Source organism: Schistocerca gregaria, chromosome 2, assembly GCF_023897955.1.
Source record: "Schistocerca gregaria isolate iqSchGreg1 chromosome 2, iqSchGreg1.2, whole genome shotgun sequence".
In the NCBI taxonomy this organism is placed as follows: Eukaryota; Metazoa; Arthropoda; class Insecta; order Orthoptera; family Acrididae; genus Schistocerca; species Schistocerca gregaria.
Genome location: NC_064921.1, coordinates 695046654 through 695071052, shown reverse-complemented (window position 1 = coordinate 695071052; position 24399 = coordinate 695046654). Strand labels below are relative to the sequence as shown.

General features: G+C 40.4%; 1 protein-coding gene across 1 annotated transcript in view; it reads left to right on the top strand.

The window, feature by feature from the left end:
- Positions 1 to 248: 248 nt before the first annotated feature.
- Positions 249 to 24399, top strand: part of LOC126334781 (uncharacterized) — a 65009-nt gene continuing 40858 nt past the window's right edge. Inside the window, exon 1 of the mRNA XM_049997383.1 lies at positions 249 to 299. The gene's annotated coding sequence lies outside the window, so the exon portion shown is untranslated. The remainder of the gene's footprint in view (positions 300 to 24399) is intronic.

Sequence of the window (24399 nt, the reverse complement as noted above, 5' to 3'; positions counted from 1 at the left end):
ACTACAAAGTCAGATATAACGTAAGAAAATAAATATTAATATTCCTTAGCAAGCGTGTAAATTCCATGGAATTTTAAGTTCTTACGCTCAACTGTCTCACAGCGGATTCGATTGTTCGGCATGTGCGGCATCTGTGCACAGTCAACAGCAAAGATCACGATGCTACGTTAAATTTTCAAGTACTAAAAAGATGGAAACAATTACCGGTTCATAAGATGACGCTTCCTTATTATAACATCGGGAAATAACTTTCTTCATAACCAACCGCGGGAACTGGTATGGTCGTACCCTCGTCACCGGTAAGTAATACAGCCTACCATTAAACTCAAACAAATTTCAATGTCTATTAACTCATGTTTTAAGTAAGACATAGCGCACCTCCTATCAGTTTTCCGCTGCGTAACTCCGAACTTATAGTGGAGAATACGGATACGGGAAATATTAATATCCAGCCTTAATCAGAAGCGCTATTAACAATGTACAGACCAGTAATAGTGGGGATATAATTATCGTCATCATTAACAGTTTCCAGGCTCAAGCCGGGTATGTCTGAAACATTGCTTTCTCCATTCCTATGCTTCCTACTACCTAAAATATAGTTTTAATATGGAAGCAAGCTGTATGTTATAGACATACTCTTAGGAGATGTCTTTCACCAAATTAATCACGTACATTACCTAACATATATGGAACGAAAATACTCGGACTGAGGATTATTCAGTACTAATAGGCGGCTTTGACTGTTGACGTTGGAAACATGTGACAAACATCGTAAACAACATGGCGACTATGGCGTGATGTTATTGGTGATTTTGTGAAACTGGTTTACCTAAAGAACGGCCTGTCACCACAGTCTAGTTTTTTGCTTTCACATTCGTTGGCTTCGCCAACTGACAATCAAACTTTGAATATTTATAGCAAAAGGTGACATCACAGCAGCCATTAACATTGCGTCATTAGTGAAAGACGACGACTTGTGTCGAATATTTATTTTGACTCAATTACTCGTAAGGTGGGTTTCTGTTAATGGAAATATACTGTCTGAATATGGGCAGAGCTGAATGCTGCCTTAACGTTTTCAAATATGAGATCCAATCAGAGAGTAATATGTGCCCTCCTGACATCTACCAAAGCACTTGATGTAACGCAGAAGAAACTATGGTAATATGTCTTAAAGCAGAACAACATTCCGCTGCACGAAATGAACAATAACAAAGTAGTAACATACGCTGTCACATCCCGTCTCGTTCACAGACCCAAGATAACTAAATACTCGATATCTGTGCTATCAGAAATTCTTGGTAACTGACTACCAAGCAAAACGTAGTCCAACTAATGACTCACCAGCAAAAAAAAAAAATAATCCATATGTCATGTGGCTAGGGCATCCCGTCAGGTAGATCGGTCGACTGGTGCAAGCCTTTTTAGGTGACGCCGCTTCGGCGACTTGCGCGTCGATAGGGATGATATGACGAAACCAGCACAACACCCAATCCCTGAGCAGTGAAAATCTCTGACCCAGTAGGGAATCGAACCAGGGCTCAATGTATAGCATTCTACCGTGCTGACAACTTTTTTTAAAAAAAATCTCATTTTGTTCGCTTTCGTTCGTTGCATCTGCTCTGGGCGGACGTCGTAAGACACCCGTTTTAGTTCGTTGTTAATCAGTGAACTCAGTTTTTTTATTACAGAGTGTAGCAAACCCTCTGATCGAACACGCTGAGCAACCGTGCCGGCATCACTCAGCTATCGAGGAGGAATATTCCTAAGAACATATCCTCCTTAGGAGTTTGTATGGTAGTTTTAATTATTTTCATTATATTGTGTAATTTATTTGTGGAATTTCACAAAAAGCGATATTTACATTAGCCGACTGCTTCTTATTGGCTACTACCCAGGCGTCTGATGCCATCGCTATTTAAAACAGTTACATTTTTAAACATTTGTCTCTGAATGCAGACGTTACACAAGTTTTCTAAAACCTCCAACAATTTAGTCATGAAAGAAGGGACGGGAAGGGGGAAAGGCAGAACTTTATGCAGAACGGGAGAGGCCTTGTGTATAATTCCTCGGCCGATGATGCTCATGACATTTTCCAGGGTTTCTCTGCAGCGTTACAAACGTTTACATCGTGCACGCTCCTTGAAATCCGCTGGTAACGACGTCGATGTCAGTTGGTTTTATCCCTAAAACTGTACATTTTTGCTACCGACAAATTAAATAGAGTTGGTGTCTTTAAATTGACTTTCAAATGAGACAAAACCTGAGTGTTAATAGATGTATTAATAGTTCTTGATTTCCTATTAGAACATTTTAATGAAAGGAAAACATTGTGTACACGCCCTAAAGGCCAGTCAGTAATATACCAGATGCGTAATCAAATACTTAAGCCACGGCTAGTGGTATAAAAAATTAATTAATTTAATAATTTAATTAACTACAGTATGAAGAATTGCTTGGAATTTTAATGTCTGAAAGTCATCGAAGTAAATACTAAAACATAAATGTCATTGCACAGTAAGGAGCATAGACCATAATCCTGTTTCATAGTTAACGTGTTTGATGTAAATCTTTCACGATAATATGACATTATTATGCTTCAGTTATTGTTCTCATTTGTATTCAGATTCACTGAGCGGAAGCTAGCATTCAGCATATCCTACTAGACGTTCGTTGACAAGTATTCTCTGCGAATGTTCTTTCTTTTAAACACGGTGCGTCCATTGCCAGATACATTATTCGTTATTTTTTATTTGACAGATACAAACGCAGTTCGGATGCACCACATGTGCGCTTTGATTTACACCGAATACTTTTATCGCTAAAATTTACCCGTTATTCAACAGTTACGATAAATACTGTCTTTACAGATTTCCTTTCGAAATGCTGCTAACATTAGTCTGTTCTTCCAAGCTAATGAAACAAAGTGGTAGCTCTCAGTCACTGTCATTAATTATTTCCTCAAATGATATGCGCATAGTCTTACATACATCACAGAAAATCTTTTCCTATTTATGAGGAAAGCTTTTTTCCGATAATGATATGCATTTATCATGAAATATATTAGATTTTGTGTCTACCTTTGAGTCTCTATGAATTTCATCCCGGGCCATAAATTATAAACTACTTTTTGAAGTTTGGGCGTGGAGTCATTAAGTATCCTTACCGATTTCCACTGACTGTAATCTATAGCTTAATGCACTATCATGTTTATCCTAACTGTGTCTCATGATCAGAGAGAAATCTTTGCTAGAAGGTATACGTATATTTTCGTGCTTTGAGTTTCATCAAAGAGAATATTATCAGTCATTCTGCTGTCTTTATCCATTCATGTCGCAGCGTTAGTTACTGATTTAAAACTGTATGAGATAAATAAACGTTAGAGATAATATTATCTATGAAAATCCCTTAGGAAATATACTCCGAAATCACCACAGACTGTTAATTGCTTCTTGTTGTCTAACTGACAGCGTAGTAAGTAATTCACACGCCTCATTAACAGTTCTAATTTTCCCAGATAGTATCTATGAACAGCTACAGTTAAAAATGAAATACTTTTAATATTGATTCACTAGCATACGTTTGTATGTTCTCATCTCTACCAAATCACCTTCTTTCAATGTATCTGAAGTAGTGTTCTGTCTTTATACATGATGAGTCAAGAAAAAGATACATGGTTTGAGGGGTGACAATATTGGTGATTCCGAATGGTTTCCGATAAAGAACACCTTTAATGTACATTGTTATCTATTTTCTGTATTATTCTATCATTGTCATCGATTAAAACGTAGCACACTAGTGTAGGGGAATGAGAGACGAACAATTTGATATGGAACACTTGCGGACTATGAAATCCGGTAACTACCTCAAATTGGTCTACGAAACTACCTACGCTACTGCGTATGCGTAGACTTTCAGTCTTCTCACGCTCTCTTCGTGCAGACTATTTCCACTAGAGAAAAAAATGAATCGGATTTTTTTGGGAAGTTTATGTAGTTTAATTTTTACTGCGATTCGTTTCTGCTGTAGCGGTTTTCAAGTTATTCGAAAAAAATTTACAAAAATGACTTTAAATGTGTTGTGCTTGGGAAATCATTCGGAATAGGGTATACGTCCACATGAAGTTTCTTGTTCAGAATCATCAGTACTATCACCCCTTAAAGCATATGCACCCCATGAAAAACTCTGTATATGAAATGACTTCCATTATTATTCTACGTGATTAATGTGCTTTATTGTAACCCTTTATATTTAACCTCTTTCATCCTGTGGTTATGTGCTGTTCCAAATAACTAAGGATGTCAGTCATTCACAACAGGATTTTAGTATCGTGTCCCAAAACTAAAAAAAAGATACGTGTCTGACAACAGTAACCACAGAAATTTTGCTTTGCGTGATGTTTGCTCGTCGTACATTACTTAATTTTTTCTTCTCTAATTCAAGTGTAGGCCATGTATAGCACATCCCTTTGTCAGTTGTCCTAATATATATTGCATTCATGACAGATTTAGTCAGCAGTACACTCACAGCAGTGTCTGACTCATGGCTGATCTGGTGCTGCCAAAGACCACCACAACACTCACCCTAATACGTGCAGTTGCCACTTCTATGCCATCCAAGTCAGCATTAATGCTATAACTCTGTTTATAGCCAGGCTGCTCATTTCCCCATCCCCTATGGCTAGCGAATGCTTTTTATTAAAATCCATATAGAAATTTCATATGTCCTCTGTCACGTGACTAAGGATAACACTCGCATACACAAGAATTGCTATTTGGCACCCTTTTCCTAATTTTCCTAATGCCATCTGGCCTAGACCCATGCAATAAATTAATTTTTCCCGAATTCGGTTCAGTTTTTCCTCATCAGTAATTCGAGTTCTCCAAATATTCACTGTGTCCTGTAATATCGGACTCCATAAGTGCTATTGAAACGGCTCCTTAGAAAAATTGTACAAGCTGTGCTTAAATTGACACACAATATTTTTGTAGCGCAACGCCATCTGACTTTCAGTAATCCCTACAAGAGAATTGCCCTGACTAACATTAACCTATATGTTTCACAAACCACTTACCTCACAAAATCTTCGTTACTCAAACTACTGCAATACAGCGAGCGCCACTACTGTCAGCGAACTAAAAGATTCAAACTAGGGAAGTCACTAAGTACCGATACGCACAGTTAGTAAATGAAAGATTTTAATAGAGAACAAACAGTGTATTTACCTTAATACTCATTATATACACTCCTGGAAATTGAAATCAGAACACCGTGAATTCATTGTCCCAGGAAGGGGAAACATTATTGACACATTCCTGGGGTCAGATACATCACATGATTACACTGACAGAACCACAGGCACATAGACACAGGCAACAGAGCATGCACAATGTCGGCACTAGTACAGTGTATATCCACCTTTCGCAGCAATGCACGCTGCTATTCTCCCATGGAGACGATCGTAGAGATGCTGGATGTAGTCCTGTGGAACGGCTTGCCATGCCATTTCCACCTGGCGCCTCAGTTGGACCAGCGTTCGTGCTGGACGTGCAGACCGCGTGACACGACGCTTCATCCAGTACCAAACATGCTCAATGGGGGACAGATCCGGAGAGCTTGCTGGCCAGGGTAGTTGACTTACACCTTCTAGAGCACGTTGGGTGGCACGGGATACATGCGGACGTGCATTGTCCTGTTGGAACAGCAAGTTCCCTTGGCGGTATAGGAATGGTAGAACGATGGGTTCGATGACGGTTTGGATGTACCGTGCACTATTCAGTGTCCCCTCGATAATCACCAGAGGTGTACGGCCAGTGTAGGAGATCGCTCCCCACACCATGATGCCGGGTGTTGGCCCTGTGTGCCTCGGTCGTATGCAGTCCTGATTGTGGCGCTCACCTGCACGGCGCCAAACACGCATACGACCATCATTGGCACCAAGGCAGAAGCGACTCTCATCGCTGAAGACGACACGTCTCCATTCGTCCCTCCATTCACGCCTGTCGCGACATCACTGGGGCGGACTGCACGATGTTGGGGCGTGAGCGGAAGACGGCCTAACGGTGTGCGGGACCGTAGCCCAGCTTCATGGAGACGGTTGCGAATGGTCCTCGCCGATACCAGTGTCCCTAATTTGCTGGGAAGTGGCGGTGCGGTCCCCTATGGCACTGCGTAGGATCCTACGGTCTTGGCGTGCATCCGTGCGTCGCTGCGGTCCGGTCCCAGGTCGACGGGCACGTGCACCTTCCGCCGACCACTGGCGACAACATCGATGTACTGTGGAGACCTCACGCCCCACGTGTTGAGCAATTCGGCGGTACGTCCACCCGGCCTCCCGCATGCCCACTATACGCCCTCGCTCATAGTCCGTCAACTGCACTTACGGTTCACGTCCACGCTGTCGCAGCATGCTACCAGTGTTAAAGACTGCGATGGATCTCCGTATGCCACGGCAAACTGGCTGACACTGACGGCGGCGGTGTACAAATGCTGCGCAGCTAGCGCCATTCGACGGCCAACACCCAACACCGCGGTTCCTGGTGTGTCCGCTGTGCCGTGCGTGTGATCATTGCTTGTACAGCCCTATCGCAGTGTCCGGAGCAAGTGTGGTGGGTCTGACACACCGGTGTCAAAGTGTTCTTTTTTCCATTTCCAATATATGACACCAATTCTTACAAGTTTCAAAACTCCTCCATCTCTCCCCCCCCCCCCCCCCCCCCCACGTCCCCCACTGCTGGCGGCTCACCTCCAACTGCGCAACGCTACGCGCTGTTAACAGCCAACTGCCCAACACTAAAATGGCAGACAACAATGCAAACTAGCCACAGACTGCGCACAGCACAGCCAGTGATTTTTCATACAGAGGTGGTGTTACAAATAAAAAAACCTAAACAGCCTACTTACACTATCCTTAACCGAAATTTTTATTGTCCATGTTTCAGTTCTGTAAAATGCTACCCTCCAGTCAGATATCTTCAGAAATAAATTCCTAAGATTTAAATTTGTAATGAATGTTAAGAAATATTTCTTCGTTTGAAAATCATTTATTACCGGTCGGCCTATTATATCCTCTCTGCTTCGACTATAGTCACTGATTTTGCTGCTCAAATAAAAAAAAAACTAGTCTAATTTTAGGAGCTTATCTGATCTAATTCGATTACATCACATTAACTTCACATTATGTTTGTTGTTATTCATCTTACACTTCTTTAAATACAGCATTTATTCCAGTTTTCTGATTTGTAAGTCCTTTGATGTTGCTGCATTATAATAATCGTCTTTCATTTTTGTTGTTAGTATTTTCAGCCTTTTCCCCGAGTCAGTATTATTTTTATCATTTATGTAAGAAAGAAATCTCGTATGTAGCACCTAAATATCTTATTTGTGTGTACCAAGTATGTTTGACTAATGTATGCTATGTATATTCTGTGGTCTATACCACATGAAAAGTTATTTAATTATACGTATTTTCATGGGCAAGCAATAGTGATTCTTGGCAGTGGATTTAAATTAGCTTTTTAAATATATTTGTTCGTGATTTCTTTATACTTATATTCATTTTATGTCATGATGTATCCATATATTCTTCTACGTATACTAGATACACATAGCACAGGTTTCTTTCGGCCTACCTCCCTGCATCCCTACCCCAACACTTTACTCTACTTTCATTCTCTATAGTTCCCATCTCTCTCACGCCTACAACATGTGAGCAAGACAATATGCTGTGTGCTATGCCACAGTTATGTGCGGTGAAATGTTTAAATGTGAAATTTCAACTGCAAGAAACTTACACTATGCGCATCTACTAGATACATACTAACGCTTGGATACCTGAAAAGATACAAAAATCTCCTATTAAAATATTTATAATTCAGTAACATCGTTTATATTGTAAATCACCGAAGATGCCTAGCATGAATAGAAGTGACGTGTTTCATACACACAAGTAAAGTACTGACTTGAAAAAGATGGATCTTTTTTCTTAACTATATGATAAAACAATTATTTTATTTTTCTCGTTGAACATTAGTTTCCTTTCCATATATTTCCTTGGTTTCTGACACACCTTGCTCTGCGTATAGCTTTTAAATTCTATGTTCCAGTCAACGATGTAAAAAGGTTTCTCTAATTCTACAAATGCTGTAACGTAGGTTTACCTTCCTGCAGTGTGTCTTCTAAGAGAAGCAGTAGGTTCAGCATTGCTTCGAGGACTCCTACGTGTATTCCAAAGCCATTATTTTTACGTAATGTTTTGCAACTATATGATTATTAATTAGGTGGATCTCTAATGCTCACACCTGTCTGCACCTGCCTACTTTGCCATTTGTTTTATTACATTCGTCTTGGAGTTTGAGGGTATTTTTACTATTTCCAATTTCTCACGTAACTAGTGTAACAGTTTCGTTAACGTAGATTTTCTCGTGTGTCTTAATAGTTCTACTCCATATATATTTACTTCGACTACATGCCTCCGTGCTATTTCTAATACATCTCACAGTTTTACAGCCTCCATTTCACTTAATCCACTTTCTCTTTGCTTTACATACCATTCTCTTCAAGTTTCATTCCTTTATACTGACTTCCACCTTTCGGTCTTCACTTCTTTGCTTGCCATCTGAGCCTTTAATATGCAGACAACCTGTCCTCTCTTCTCTAAAGTTTTCAGTAATTTTCCGGTACCCTTCTTGCTTCTACAGCTTCACGTTTCCCCTTTAGCCGCTCCTGACACTGTCATTTGTAGATGTCTGTATTCCCATTTCTTTGCTACACTGCTACATTTTCTCCTTTATTCCATTATACAGGGTGTTACAAAAAGGTACGGCCGAACTTTCGGGAAACATTCCTCACACACAAATAAAGAAAATATGTTATGTGGTCATGTGTCCGGAAACGCTTAATTTCCATGTCAGAGCTCATTTTTGTTTGGTCAGTATGTACTGTACTTCCTCGATTCACCACCAGTTGGCCCAATTGAAGGAAGGTAATGTTGACTTCGGTGCTTGTGTTGAAATGTGACTCATTGCTCTACAGTACTAGCATCAAGCACATCAGTACGTAGGATCAACAGGTCAGTATTCATCACGAACGTGGTTTTGCAGTCAGTTCAGTGTTTACAAATGCGGAGTTGGCAGATGCCCATTTGATGTATAGATTAGCACGGGGCAATAGCCATGGCGTGGTACGTTTGTATCGAGACAGATTTCCTGTATGAAGGTGTCCCGACAGGAAGACGTTCGAAGCAATTGATCGGCGTCATAGGGAGCACGGAACATTCCAGCCTATGACTCGCGACTGGGGAAGACCTAGAACGACGATGACACCTGCAATGGACGAGGCAATTCTCCGTGCAGTTGACGATAACCCTAATGTCAGCGTCAGAGAAGTTGCTGCTGTACAACGTAACGTTGACCACGTCACTGTATGGGGAGTGCTAGGGGAGAACCAGTTGTTTCCGTACCATTTACAGCGTGTGCAGGCACTATCAGCAGCTGATTGGCCTCTACGGGTACACTTCTGCGAATGGTTCATCCAACAATGCGTCAGTTCTCATTTCAGTGCAAATGTTCTCTTTACGGATGAGGCTTCATTCCAACGTGATCAAATTGTAAATTTTCACAATCAACATGTGTGGGCTGACGAGAGTCCGCACGCAATTGTGCAATCACGTCATCAACACAGGTTTGCTGTGAATGTTTGGGCAGGCATTGTTGGTGATGTCTTGATTGGGCCCCATGTTCTTCCACCTACGCTCAATGGAGCACGTTATCATGATTTCATGCGGGATGCTCTACCTGTGCTGCTACAACATGTGCGTTTATGAGCACGACACAACATGTAGTTAATGGACCGATGGAGCTCCTGCACATTTCAGTCGAGTGTTCGTGGTTAAGGTCTTACGGTTTTGTGTCCTGTCCAATATGTTGCCTCGGATTTTAGGGAGAGGATTTTAATGTGCTGCTGAGTGACTGGCTCACCCAGGTTTTAGGTAAGAGGTCCGCCAGTCACGATTACCTATTTGTTTCACTTTGATTTCTGTTCTCTTTTACTTGTGTTCCCTTTCCTTTTTTAGTGCGTTTCTTCTCCTCTTGTTTTGCCTCTGTATGTGAGGATTTGGAACTGCGTCAAGTCTGTGTCTTTTAGCAGTTCTCCTTGTTCGGTGTCCGTCTTCGTCCCTTCACCGCACGTGTTCCTGTTTCTATGCGTCTGGGCGCTGATGACCACGCTGTTTAGCGCCCGAAAACCTCAAACCACACACACACACACACACGTGTTCGTACGCTTCTCAACAACAGATTCGGTGACCGAAGGATTGGTAGAGGCTGACCAATTCCATGGCCTCCACGCTCTCCTGACGTCAACCCTCTTGACTTTCATTTATGGGGGCATTTGGAAGCTCTTGTCTAAGCAACCCCGGTACCAAATGTAGAGACTCTTCGTGCTCGTATTGTGGACGGCTGTGATACAATACGCCATTCTCCAGGGCTGCATCAGCGCATCAGGGATTCCATGCGACGGAGGGTGGATGCATGTATCCTCGCTAACGGAGGACATTTTGAACATTTCCTGTAACAAAGTGTTTGAAGTCACGCTGGTACGTTCTGTTGCTGCGTGTTTCCATTCCACGATTAATGTGATTTGAAGAGAAGTTATAAAATGAGCTCTAACATGAAAAGTAAGCGTTTCCTGACACATGTCCACATAACATATTTTCTTTCTTTGTGTGTGAGGAATGTTTCCTGAAAGTTTGGCCGTACCTTTTTGTAACACCTTGTATAATGGAATAAAGGAGAAAATGCAGCAGTGTAGCAAAGAAATGGGAATACAGACATCTACAAATGAAAGTGTCAGGAGCGGCTAAAGGGGAAACGTGAAGCTGTAGAAGCAAGAAGGGCACCGGAAAATTACTGAAAACTTTAGAGAAGAGAGGACAGGTTGTCTGCATATTAAAGGCTCAGATGGCAAGCAAAGAAGTGTGTTATCCAAAGAGTCCTGTACGGATTCATATTTATACTTAATTTCTCATCTGTTGTCTGTAATACTTAGTCTCTGAAAGCTATACTTCGATCTCTTGTGTTTTTCTTATTTCAGTGAGGCTTAACTAATGCTCCTCAACAACTACTGGTTCTTTGGCATTATTCAGATCTCGTCTCTTCAGTTTCCTAACTTTCTAGAACTCATTCAGTTTTTATCTGTATTTAACAACTAATATATTATGATCGTGGATAACATCTGCCCATGGAAATGTTTTTCTGTGTGAAATCTGATTTCAAAATCACTGACTCCATTCTATGTCTACAAACCTCTTCAACATGTACAGCCCTCTGAAACGATTACCGCGGGAATGATTACAGTGATTAAATTGTGCTTTGCACAAGATACTACCAGGCCAATTTTTCTTCAATTCTCATTCGCAATTACTGTTCACATACTGCTTCCCCCTTCTATTCCTTATGCTGCTACAAAGTTCTAGTTTCCCTTAAAAGTATACTTTCGACTTATTTAACGTTCTGAATAAACTCTTTTATTATTCCGTCTCTAATGACCTCGTTGTCGACGGGACGTTAAACCCTAACTACCTACCTACCTACCTACCTACCTTTTATTATTTCTGTAGTGGCCGTGGATATGTGTCTTATCTTGGCTGCTTTAATCCGTTCACTATGCTATTCATTTTAGTTCATCCTGATTCCTCTTCTATAGTTAATTATTAAACCTACTGCTGCATTATCCCTATCTGACCCTGTATTTGTAAACCTCTGTTCACCTAATCAAACATTCTGTGCTTCGTGCCACATCACTTCGTTAATTCCCACTGTAACGTTATCCTTTCCATATATCTTATCAAATTTTCTACCCCACCTTAATGTAACATTCTATGAGAGTGTTCCAAGGGAAATATACCGTCTGTTATTTCTCTTGCTTCACACGTGCCAGAATATCAGTTTAGATAGCCAAGTTGCCTTTTATTACAAGACCATGTCAGTCACACAGTCTGTAGTCCTTACAGCTATAGAAAAGGCTGCTGAATCTGCACTGGAGACATATGTTACTTTGATATGTCTAGAGACGTCTCTCCAATGTGCTTGCATCTACGGTCTAGTTCTCTGTGATGTTCAGATAATCAAGCCATACAATTGCACCGAGTTCCATAGTTCGGGCCGGAGGGAACTACAGATACAAAGATGTCATTCGTAATTTTATATCGTTTGGACAAAACTGCTTTGTGGTTTGTACCCTTCGTTTCCAGTATATACCAGGTGTGCATCCTTCGTCTGTAACCTCTTTATTTGTTGTTCTGGCGCTTTATATAGACCTGAACTGCTTATCAACACCTGTAGTTTTATAGTCAGCATATTAGATCTAGTGTTCATAACATAATGACCTATCCCCAACAAATGTCATCCTCCGCAATCATCTCAGTTTTTTAATCGAAGAATATTGTAGACCAAATTTTCAGTCTTTAAAAGTGATTGTAGAGACATCCAGGTCAATTATATATTTCTTGTCCATCTAAAAGCTTCCTATGCAGAGACGACCTTCGCTCGTCATAGACGATACACTGCTTATGGCAGTATTTTCCAGTCAGGACGCAGCGCTGCATCAAGCCCTAGCAAACGTAGCCAACAAAGCCGAGGTACAGGTGTTAACATGACTTCACGTCGTTCATTGAGTTGTACTCTTATAATTTTAAGTGAGTACAAAATTAATCATTACGAAACACTGTTCAAGGAAAACTATATAAATTACGTCAGCTAAGTTCAAATGGTTCAAATGACTCAGAGCACGATGAGATCAGCTAAGTAAAATTTTGGCTTTATCCAAGGCTTGTCGCTACTTCCATGAAAACAGTATGTTGACAACTATTCTGAACGATAAAGCAAGTGGCCTATATCGGCTACAGGGTGAATGAGTAGCAACTTAAATCAGTGAGACAGCTACTTAGTAGTTAGAACGAATGCTTAATATGACATGAATGTGTCCAAGGCTTTCCCGCTAGTGCAATACAGTAGTAAACTGCGATTACTCGATTACGAAAGTAATATCTATAAAAACACTAGGCGTAGGAATTGAGGAATAACATCCATTCTTGTGTGCAGAATGATGACCAGACTGAACTCATTAGAGACACCAAATGTATGAGAAAACGTGGTAAGAATCTAAGTTAATTTCTCTATCTACGAAAAAGGACTGGAACATCTAAGCTGTAACAGTCTTGAGAAATGTGTTTAGAATATTAAAGAATTTTCTTTAACCAGACTCGAAGGAACATTCTCGCAGAGTTTGTGACTCCTAATTACAACTCACTCACTGGCTCATAAGCAGCCATTATCCATAAACTCTTAATGCGCCAAAGATTGGAAGAGTAATTAATACGTTGCAAGTGAAAACATCTTAAAGATACACTGTAGAATGTGTAGAGTCGAGTGTTTATAGTGTAGTACAAGCATGGTAGCACAATAGCACAGAATGCCTTTTTGAGTCACTCTTAAGTTCCAGGGTGCAGAACAAACAGATCACTGCGCTAACGGCATAAAATTGACTCCGTTCTCCGATAGCGAACGAGGAGGTTTAAAAGTAAACTCTCTCAGGAAACGTGTATGATGTAATATGTATACCTCGCGGAATAGAGAAAAATTGTGGGATTAGTTAGAGATTAAAATAAACAAGGGAGGTAATACTTTAAACATGAGGACAGAATAGCAACCATCCCAACAACACTATAACTGTTGAACATAAATCTCTGTATAAGCGACATGAGTCATCTACATATTTTCCTAATGTTTTTATTTCTTCACAAATAAATCAGTGACTAAGTACAGTAGCATTAAAAGTTTTCAGCGAGTTTTTTATGGAACGTGAAAAACTCCACAGCAGCCGCAGAAGCAGTGTCTCACAGCAGCGTAATGTACCCTGTCAGTCCAGAAACTTTTGAGACAGAGAAAAGTCCAGATATTAGTTTTAATGTTTCAGGTGCTCTGCATAGTCTCCACCCCCCGCCCCCCCCCCCCCTCCCCCACACACGCCCTATTCCACCCACTCCACCCACAGACACTAGACAGTGCCCAGAATGTTCATACCGTCATGCGGAACTTCCAGATAAGTCCTTCTTTCGGATGTCCGCGTTTTGCATTTTAATCAGGTCACAGCAGGCGTCCACGAGTCGTCGTTTTTCTTCGAGAGTCGAGGTGTGCTGGATAAAATCTTCTTCAAGTCATTCTGACGAATGTCTTGAACACTTGTTTTCCACAATTTTATGGACGGCAATTTGTGACACAACAACGCTGACACTCTTCGGCTGCACACCCACTACTTAACACTGCTTGAATACTCCAGGACCAAAACTAGTCTTAGAATTTTTGGTCGGACAGTGTATCTTTTATCTTCCTTCTTCGGCGCTTTTTGATGTTTTGTTCAAATTCTTCCCATTGTAAGTCGAATATTACTTAGCAACTTTCGTTTGCTATTGAAAAACGTCTCTTCCCACCTTGGAAAAACACACGCACTTAAGAATACCCAGAACAAGGTCCACAAAGTTTAAGATAAAATGGGACTCAAAACTTGAAGATACTGACAAACAACACAGTTAATTCTGAAATATTTCACTATTAATGTCTAGTTTGTCAGCATCTTCAAGCTTTGTATCCTATTTCATCTTAAACTTTGTGGACCTTGTTCTGGGTTCTCCGCTATCTACTATCGTCCCGACTTGCGTACGAAACAAATTAAGGTCCCTCCCGAAAGTTCAGCGGCGTTCGAGAAAGAGCATGTGGTTTTATTGTAAGGTAGCTATAATTTCGCACCTTACAAGCACTGATCCACATACTTTGCCGTGATTTACAACCACATTAGGTTACCTTTGACAGGTAGGACATATGAGTATTTAAATGAGACTCACATTGTCACATACGCCTTCTAAGTAATTATTAACGCTTATTGCATGAAAGGTGATGGAGTGTCTTTATTATCATACTAGTAGAGTTTGGAACGACAGTGGAAATGAAATGGCGGTCGGAACACAAGCCCTGGGTGGGTGGAAGGCCCACACAGGTGTGTAGGTCATGCTTAAACACAGCAAGTAGGAGACGGACGTCGTAGCACCCAAGCGCTGGAGCACAATAGAGTCGAAACGAGCCGGTCTTGTAGCCGAACCGGAAGGATTATAATTCGGAAACTACGAAAATCTTGGACGCAGGTGAGATGAACGAAGAAGCGGCGCCTCGGAAACCACGCAGGGTGGGTTATTTCCAAGGATTTTTACTCAGAAGTGTACGAGTATAGGTTCTTCCCCGCACACTTTCCGCGCTGGACGACAAACGAGTAAAATATGGTTGGTCGGCGTTCGGGAGAATCTGTAGAGACAGAAAATGTTCAGTGGTTTTGGGAAGATTATTCGTTTTCGGAATTACGATGGAGGGGAGCTGAGCCTTGCTGGGAGGCAGGCGGTGGAGAGACAAGGTTTTCCGTTGTGAGCGCCCCGTGTGTGACGGTCGTGCAGTATCAGCTTTGTTGATACAGACGGACTTTTGCTGTCTTTGCTCTCAGGAGTGTTTATAGTTAGAAAAGTTAGGCACTGTACTGTTGCGTCCTAGTGTTTGAAAGAGTTTGTTTGTGGCTGGAGGTCTCCCATCGTTGCAGACGATTACGAGAACTATCACTTCGATGCACCGAACGCAGCACATACTGTGATATCGCAAATTGTTTCTCCGTATTAGGGCTATAAAGCTAAACAGCTGTGATCACGTTAGTTTATTCCCACTGAGTTTCCACACCACCGTAGATCATCTTTGAAAGTGGTGTCTTCTAGTGTTTGGTACACAGATGATGTCAGTCATTTCGTGTTATTGATATTAGATCGCGCAGTCATAATAAGGGACAGAGACGGTCAATTGATTAGTAATTTTACTTAGGAAATGTAAAGTTTGTATTATAAAGGTTTTTTTTTAAATCTACAATAAATATATAAGCAGAAATAACGTTTACCATTTAGTAGGATTAGTTGCCTTCATCATTCATTTATGTTTAGATTGTAATTTATAGATGTAAGAGATCCTACGTTCTGCTTCAGGGGTAGTCAGGCAGGGCCAAATCTTAATTCTAGGGTTTATTATTTTCCATTGTGCACATTCATATGACACCCGCCTGGACTAATATCTTGGATCAAGATTCGGCGAAATGTTTTCTTTGCTGTATCTTCTAACTTGTCACATACAGGCACATCATAATGTTTCTTCTGATTTTTAATGAATTTTAGCAATAGTTGAGAAATCATAATTTTACTCTGAAGTAGATAATAGTCAGTGTCTAAATATGGAACTGCAATATATGTATATCTTGTGCCACATTTCTTAACTTTTGATTGACAGTTATGCAGTCGATAACACTGTTTCTGTACGGAAAAACGGGATGATTCGTAAAAAGCCCTCTACAAGAGCACTGCCGGAATCCCCAGTCAGTCTCCACCGCATATGCCTTAGGATTTCTGCGAAGACCTACTGCGGGAGGCACTGTTGTGAGTGCCCCCTAGTACTGGCCGCAAAGCATACGGTGTCATTAAATAAACTTTGTAGAAGAATCCACAATTTATAATCAACGTATTTTTCCCCGACCTTTAATTAGAATGTCGATTTACTATGTACAATGAGAATCATTTAATTCTGAATTAACACAATAGATAATGAAACCTGTTGCTCATTTATCTACCTCACTGTACGAAAGTGGAAAGGAGACGTTAGAGCTCCAGGCAGTTGTAATCGTTCGTTGCTCCAGCAGTGAGACTACAGTTAGCAGCGCAAAAAGAAGCTACTGGATGCCAGGCATAGTAATGCGATTGAATTCCATGATCAATGTGCACTACGTGTTCTTTTGAAATTTATATAAAATTTAATCTACTTCTTCTTTGAAATAATGATTCACAGATACATGGAGAAATTCGTTCAGTGATCGGACACGCATTAACAAGTTCTGTTTTGGAAACAAATTCAATATGACGCACATAGTGTGTACAATCTCTTTTTTTAGCACACTCCCTGGTTTAGGAGAAACGAATAAATACGTAAGCATGTTTACATCGGAGCAAAATACGTCGAAAATCTAAAACAAGTTGGTACGTGAGTACCACTGTTAACGTAAGCTGAAGAGTAGATAGCCCCTACCTAGCTTGTTACTTCTCAGAACTCAGAGAAACTGATATAATACAATAATTCTCTCTTCACCACTATTCTTTTATTCTCCTTTAGCGTTTCTATTACTCGCAATCTTTGAAGACTGTACCAAAACAAGTATAGGGTATAAAACAGAGACGCAGTTAAACCGTATTAACAATTACAAGTTCCGGCAAACCATGGAGCAAACTCGATACAAAATACCTCGGTACGCTCATTGCTAAGAACATAAGCGCAGACTGAAAGATAGAGGCCACCGATGTCAAACAAAACAATTTTGTGCATCAGATGGCATTGTCGAACACTTCATCAAACCAACAGAAATGACATCAGGATAGATGACAAACTTTTAGTGCATCCTTACATGCCGATAAGTGATACATTGAAAAAATCGTTAATTGTGTTATTAATGCATGTTATAATGCACAGTTACAATCATTCGGTGGCCAAAATCTCAACGCTACTCAGTCAAACTCCTGAAAGGAACCCAGGCACGTACAGGGTGTCCAAAAGAAAGGAAGCTCCGTGTCTTATAAACAAATACAGACAATTCACTCGTTTGATATAAACGAAGTTACAAAGTAGAAAATAATTATTATGAAAATAACGTGCTCAATGTTCAGTAGATCAAGGGTTCACGGGAGGTGCTGATAAAGTTCGCCACAAACTTCAATACACAATTCACCACGTCTCAAAATCTTTCTTGAAGCTTTTCTTAATTCACATAGTGTGGTTTCCGCAATAGCACTGCGAATATTTGTTTTCAACTCTTCAGTTGTACGTGGGGTGTTACTGTAGGCTTAACCCTTTGAATAACCCCTGAAATAAAGATTACAGGTAGACAAATCGAGTGATATGGGAGGCCATAAACCTACAGACACTGTACGTTCTTCTCAGCAAGTTTCATGGACTATGATATTGAAAACTGTGAAATATGCACCGTAGCGTCACCTTGCTGAAAAAACACATATTCTCGTCCTTCCTCCGTTAGCTGGTTGCAAGAATTCCGTTACCGGCGCCTAAGAGTTCACGGTGTTGTTAAGGAAAATGAGGCCTACAATCCGTTAGCTTAAAAGTGCATAACAAATTCCTACTTTCAGATCATACAGAGGCACCTCAAAGCGTTCTCTCGGTTTGTCGGTGAAATCATGCATAGTCTGAGTAAAGGAAAGAATTTGGATCCAGAAATAGCTTCAGATATCATGTTCGGTATAATACGGGGCCTCTTTTATCTTGATCTCAAAGTATTAGTGAGCAAGAAACCAACTAAACTATCAAAACAAGACAGTCATAACGAATCCATTCAATACAGTGTGTAATGCGTATCTCCACCAACAAGCTACGAAAAATGAACCCGGAGAAAGTTATTTTTCCTTGTACTGTACACGTACTATGTTCGAAAAAGTTCTAACACCATTTGTATGACAGCACATGGTACCATTTGAAATTTGTCAGCCTCGATATCACAAAGATTATTCCTGTGTGGCCGTTTTGTTATATGAAAGAAAAAAAACCTCATGGTTTAGTAATTAACAAATACGTTGTGTTCTGTTGAAAAAAATCCCAAAAATCGACCTACCCAAGTACAGTCCGTAGCAATTGCATGATGTAAACATTAAAATTTGATTACTGGTAACCAATTCCTTCTGCAATAATTTCGAAATCATTTTTGCATGTGAAGAGTGCATCCGCATAACCTGGACCACCTACATTCTCTTTTTTCATTATTAAGTGATATAGACTGATCATCTTGCAGTGGTACATATTTCATTCTTCAATCATGTTAACAACGAGCTGGGGGAGGGGGGTTACTGATACACCAATACCACCCTATAAAGCACCCCTTTACCAGGATTTCAAATTGATTGTGAGCGTGTGCTAATGGAAGGGTGATCGAACTTTATTTAGTTTCCTGCGTCAGAAAAATTATTCTAATGGAAATCCATCCAAAGATTTGTTATCACTGAGTATAAGTTTGTTGTAATGCAAAGTAAAGTCGCTCGCTACCTAATAAAGTGCAAAAATAATTTCATCCAAAGGTATAGCAAATGTTGAAACACTTGTTGCATTAAGCATTTCTTTAATAAGGATTTTGTTTAGTAGTAGGACACGAGAGACACTAGCATGCATCAACAAGTGACCAGTCATGAAGTGATTACAGCAGCAGATATCATCACAATGTGTAACAAGAGCATGATGCCCACACTGTACCACGTAGCAAGGAAACAGTACTAATTACTTTGACTTGGGTTGGTCATTAAACTTCACCACAAGTAAACAGTAATTTTGAAATATCTACAAAGCTCTTATTTTAACTAACATGAACACAATTCATTTTCATTGACTGTTTGTAAGCCTTTGCATTGCACAAAAAATGGCTCTGTGTACTATGGGACTTAACATCTGTGGTCATCAGTCCCCAAACCTCACTAACCTAAGGACATCACACACATCCATGCCCGAGGCAGGATTCGAACCTGCGACCGTACCGGTCACGCGGTTCCAGACTGAAGCGCCTAGAACCGCACGGCCACACCGGCCGGCGCATTGCACAAGTCATATATTTTGTATGGAGACCGTGAATCTGATATAGCCTAATTCAGATACTGCAACTCATAATTTTAAGAGCACAAATGTTTCACGAACAATTAGCTGAGCTTTGCATAAACTTCCATTGTACAATTACTGAAAGAATGTCTAGAGCATGGAGGGAACCGAAACTATTCTATCTTACAACGAGCTCTGGCTGACATTGTAAGTATGTCACCTTATTAACTAACTGTTCGCCCAAAACCTATTTTGTGATGGCATTTTGTTTCAACGTACTAGTTGCGGGAGTTGCCCGTCATCAGCGGTACCTATAGTACACAAAAGACACACATTCATTAAATAAGTTACTTACAGGGTGTATTGTAGGGTTTAATGTTTTTGAGATTTTTCATTTCATTTTAATTCGATTTTCCTTATACGTAATGTTTTCTAGGGTATCCCAGTGACAATATTTCTTAATCATCCTATAACAATACTATTAGATTATTTATATATCTATACACATTTAAACGGAATACTGATTTTTTACGAAATATATGCAGCTGTCAATGGCTGTTCCTGTTGGAATGATTACTTTTGGTACAAATCAAAGAAATGTCACCGCTAATTTGTGTTAACTCTGTTAGCAGAACAAGAAACTGAGTTTTTTTTATTAAAAGATACTGGCTAATTTTTCAATATTTTTTGTGCTTTTGCTTTTAGATCTGTTTTTTCGTTTAAAATCAGTGGAAATTTCTATATCGTCCTAAATATGTAGTAAACTGCCTTTCTCTGCAACGTTTAGGACTGATACAAATTATCATACCACTCGCTGTGTTGTTTTATTCTGTTGAGTGTATACTAAACGAAGACTGTTTTACGCCAGTGAGGTTCTGATGTTCTTTAAAGCTTGTTCTGAAATTTTATGTAGTTTGTTCTAAGTACATTTGTCCGCATTTTAACCCGAAAACACCTGAACATGCAAATTTGTAGGCTTGTTCTATGTTGCAAAAAACTTGTGATCGTGATGCATTCTGTGCTCTGAACCCCATTTTTGGTTGCTTTTCTGCTTATGAGTCCTACATATTGACGAAAGAGGAAGTTTACTAAATATTTTGGAAGCAATAGAAATCTGCACACATGTAAACGAACATTCTTACATTATGTTAAACGAACAGACCGATCTAAAAAACAAAAAAGGTAATCGAACATTTCGGTTGTATACTTTAATGAAAATATATTTCTTTGCTCTGCCCATACAGGTAATACATAATATAAGTAGCGTTATAAAGGTTGTGTTTCCTAAGAGTCGCAAGGCAAATTTTCTCTGGTGCTCCGGTAAACACCTGCCATTTTGATTTTATATTGTATAGCTGGAGTCAACCCAAACAATTAATGCTTGTCACGTTTTTCATGCTACAACCATTGTCAACAGACTTCGTCTGTTTCTTTTCTTGCATAATACTGTGTGCCCATTCAACTGAGCACTCGCGGATTAATCTAGTACCATATTCGTTTTACCGCTGTGTACTAATAGGGGAAGTAAAACACGAATGATATAACATAATGTAGCAGCGACTGAAAGGCGTTTCATGTTAGGCGGTAACTGTCAGCGCGGGCTATAGTAGTGCTGTCGCTATTGGAGATTTGGTTATTCTTGGCGTTTTACTGCATCTGTGATACGTAGTGATAAAACAAATATCGCGTTAGACCAATCTGGAAATGCTCTATCGAATGGGCACCTAAAATTCCGCTTTAAAAATCATTTCCTTTGTTGCGGGAGACAAACCAACGCTTTCCATCGACACTGGACGTCGCTTTTGACGCGACGAGCAATAATTGTTTGGGCTGACTCCAGCTACACAACGCAAAAGCGAAGTTGTAAATATCCACTTAAAGAACAGAGAAAAGGCACTTGACGATTCTTAGGAGAGATACACACTACATATTCTATGACGTACACAAAAAGTAATCTTTGCATTTAAGCAATAGCCAATGACCGTTGCGTATACTTCGTCAAAATCCCTTACGCTCACTATATGTGTGTACATATAAATCATGTTATCGTATTATTAGATTGTTGTTGTTGTGGTCTTCATTCCTGAGACTGGTTTGATGAAGCTCTTAATGTTACTCCATCCTGTGCAAGTTTCTTCATCTCCTAGTACCTACTACAATTTACATCCTTCTGAATCTGTTTAGTGTATTCATCTCTTGGTCTCCCTCTATGATTTTTACCCTCCACGTTGCCCTCCAATACTAAATTGGTAATCCCTTGATGCCTCAGAATATGCCCTACCAAACGATCCCTTCTTCTTGTCAAGTTGTGCCACAAGCTCCTCTTCTCCCCAATTCTATTCAGTACCTCATCATTAGCTTCGCGATCTACCCATTTAATCCTCAGCATTCTTCTGTAGCATCACATTTCGAAAGCTTCTGTTCTCTTCATGTTTAAACTATTAATCGTCCACGTTTCACTTCCATACATGCCTACACGACATACAAATACTCTCAGAAACGACTTACTGATACTTCTCTATTTCGACCATCATCAGTTATTTTCCTCCTCAAATAGCAAGACTGATTAACTGCTTTAAGCGTCTCTTATCCTAATGTAATTCCCGCAGCATCACCCGATTTAATTCGACTACACTTCATTATCCTCGTTTTGCTTTTGTTGATGTTCGTCTTATATCCTCCTTTCAACACTCTGTCCATTCCGTTCAGCTGCTCTTCCAGGTCCTTTGCTGTCTCTGATAGAATTACTGTGTCATCGGAGAAAGTCAAAGTTTTTATTTCTTCTACATGGATTTTAAATCCCACTCCGAATTTTTGTTTTGTTTCCTTTACTGCTTGCTCAGTGTACAGGTTGAATAACATCGGGGATAGGCTACAAACCTGTCTCCCTTCCCAACCACTACTTGACTCTTATCATACCCCTCGACTCTTATAACTGCCATCTGGTTTGTGTACAAATCGTAAATAGCCTTTCGCTCCCTGTATTTTACCCCTGTCACCTTCAGAATTTTAAAGATTGTTTTCGAGTAAACATTGTCAAATGCTTTCCCTAAGTCAATTATGCTGGAAACGTAGGTTTGCCTTTTCTTAATGTACCTTCTAAGACAAGTCGTTGGGTCAGTATTGCCTCACGTGTTCCAACATTTCTACGGAATCCAAACTAATCTTCTCTGGGGTCGACTTCTACCAGTTTTTTCATTCGTCTATAAAGAATTCGATTTAGAATTTTGCAGCTGTCACTTATTAAACTGATAGTTCGATAACTTTCACATCTGTCAACACCTGCTTTCTTTGGGGTTGGAGTTATTATATTCTTCTTGAAGTCTGAGGGTATTTCGCCTGTTTCATACATCTTGCTCACCAGATGGTAGAGTTTCGTCAGGACTGGCTCTCCCTAGGCCGTCAGTAGTTCCAATGGAATGTTGTCTACCCCGGGGGCCTTGTTTCGACTCAGGTCTTTCAGTGCTCTGTCAAACTCTTCACGCAATATCGTATCTCCCATTTCATCTTCATCTACATCCTCTTCCATTTCCATAATATTGTCCCCCCCCCCCCCCCCATGAACCATGGACCTTGTCGCTGGTGGGGAGGCTTGCGTGCCTCAGCGATACAGATAGCCGTACCGTAGGTGCAACCGCAGCGGAGGGGTATCTGTTGAGAGGCCAGACAAACGTGTGGTTCCTGAAGAGGGGCAGCAGCCTTTTCAGTACTTGCAGGGGCAACAGTCTGGATTATTGACTGATCTGGCCTTGTAACAATAACCAAAACAGCCTTGCTGTGCTGGTACTGCAAACGGCTGAAAGCAATGGGAAACTACAGCCGTAATTTTTCCCGAGGGCATGCAGCTTTACTGTATGATTAAATGATGACGGCATCCTCTTGGGTAAAATATCCCGGAGGTAAAATAGTCCCCCATTCGGATCTCCGGGCGGGGACTACTCAAGAGAATGTCGCTATCAGGAGAAAGAAAAATGGCGTTCTACGGGTCGGAGCGTGGAATGTCAGATCCCTTAATCGGGCAGGTAGGTTAGAAAATTTAAAAAGGTAAATGGATAGGTTAAAGTTAGATATAGTTGGAATTAGTGAAGTTCGGTGGCAGGAGGAACAAGACTTCTGGTCAGGTGACTACAGGGTTATAAATACAAAATCAAATAGGGGTAATGCAGGAGTAGGTTTAATAATGAATAGGAAAATAGGAATGCGGGTAAGCTACTACAAACAACGTAGTGAACGCATTATTGTGGCTAAGATAGATACGAAGCCGACACCTACTACAGTAGTACAAGTTTATATGCCAACTAGCTCTGCAGATGACGAAGAAATTGAAGAAATGTATGATCAAATAAAAGAAATTATTCAGATAGTGAAGGGTGACGAAAATTTAATAGTCATGGGTGACTGGAATTCGGTAGTAGGAAAAGGGAGAGAAGGAAACGTAGTAGGTGAATAAGGACTGGGGCAAAGAAATGAAAGAGGAAGCCGCCTGGTGGAATTTTGCAGAGAGCACAACTTAATCATAGGTAACACTTGGTTCAAGAATCATAAAAGAAGGCTGTATATATGGAAGAACCCTGGAGATACTAAAAGATATCAGATAGATTATATGATCGTAAGACAGAGATTTAGGAACCAGGTTTTAAATTGTAAGACATTTCCAGGGGCAGATGTGGACTCTGACCACAATCTG